This window comes from Halyomorpha halys, unplaced genomic scaffold (assembly GCF_000696795.3).
Source record: "Halyomorpha halys isolate HHAL.00 unplaced genomic scaffold, Hhal_1.1 Scaffold1407.1, whole genome shotgun sequence".
NCBI classification, from domain to species: domain Eukaryota; kingdom Metazoa; phylum Arthropoda; class Insecta; order Hemiptera; family Pentatomidae; genus Halyomorpha; species Halyomorpha halys.
Genome location: NW_027109187.1, coordinates 6,879 through 8,197, shown reverse-complemented (window position 1 = coordinate 8,197; position 1,319 = coordinate 6,879).

The following is a 1,319-nucleotide window of genomic DNA, read 5'->3' as shown; positions in this document are numbered from 1 at the left end:
AGTCCGTCCGCTTCATCTCGGCAACTAGTAAGCTGGCTCCTATCTTGACAGTTCTAGTCCGTCCGCGTCATCTCGGCAACTAGAACTGTTACTCTACCTCAGACTCTCTCCCACCTAGACCTCCTCTACCTATTCAGTGTCCAGGACTCATCCCCTGGCACAGGCTTCCTCTCTTACCTACTAATGAATACCCCTTGTCGTGGGCCTTCTGTTAAGTGTATCAGGCTGGAGAACCGCCTATGACCAGACAACCCCGACAAGTCGTGATCCCTACGTGATCCAAGCCGTAGAAGAGAAGCCCGACGTGATCCAGGCCGCCGTAGAGAAGCCCGACGTGATCCAGAGGAAAATTTAAGGAGGAACAAGAAATAACTCAGAGAGATGGCAGGAGATTCAGAGACGAAATGACAGAGAAGAGACTCTCAGGAAATTGAGGCATATCAAGGCCCAGTATCAAGAATACCACGGTTCTGAAGGAACAACCCCGTGCTATGCCTCGCCACCTGCGAGGCCGTATTCTCTTATTATCTTAGGTGCGGATTTCCTCTACTGGCATCAACTCACAGTAGACCTGAGAAACATGAGGTTGATTAATGAGCTCACAGGCCAGAGGACGACAGAGGATATTTCAGAATAAGAAATCCCAGTATACTCAGTAGCACCCACGAATCAGAGATATGCAAAGATCCTGAACGAATTCCCCACTATAACCAAGATCACACTGATACGTGGACCACCCAGCGGAGTCGTCGAACACTACATAGAGACAAAAGGTCGACCAGTTACTGAAAGATGCCGACGACTACCGCCCAGGATATACCAGGAAGTGAAGAAGGAGATCAAGAACCTAATAAAAGAAGGTATTTGTCGCCCTTCAAAGAGTCCCTGGTCAAGTCCACTACACGTGGTGAAGAAAGCAGATGGAAGCCTAAGATTATAGGGCGCTAAATAAGCAAACAATTCCTGACCAGTACGGAGTGCCAAACCTTCGGGACTTCACGATGGAACTGCATGGGAAGAAAATATTTTCCAAGATTGACCTACGCCGAGCCTACTACCATATACCGGTCGCAGAAAAAGACCGAGAGAAGACGGCCATTATTACACCGTTTGGTCTAATAGAATATAATCGAATGAATTTTGGCCTTAGGAACGCTGGACAAAGCTTCCAGAGATTCGTCGACGATAAATTTCGCGACCTCACCTACTTATACAAATTCCTAGATGATTTCCTGATTGCGTCTGATAACGAAGAGCAACACGAAACTCATCTGCGGGAAGTCCTACAGAGACTGGACAAGTACGGTATCGCTGTCAAT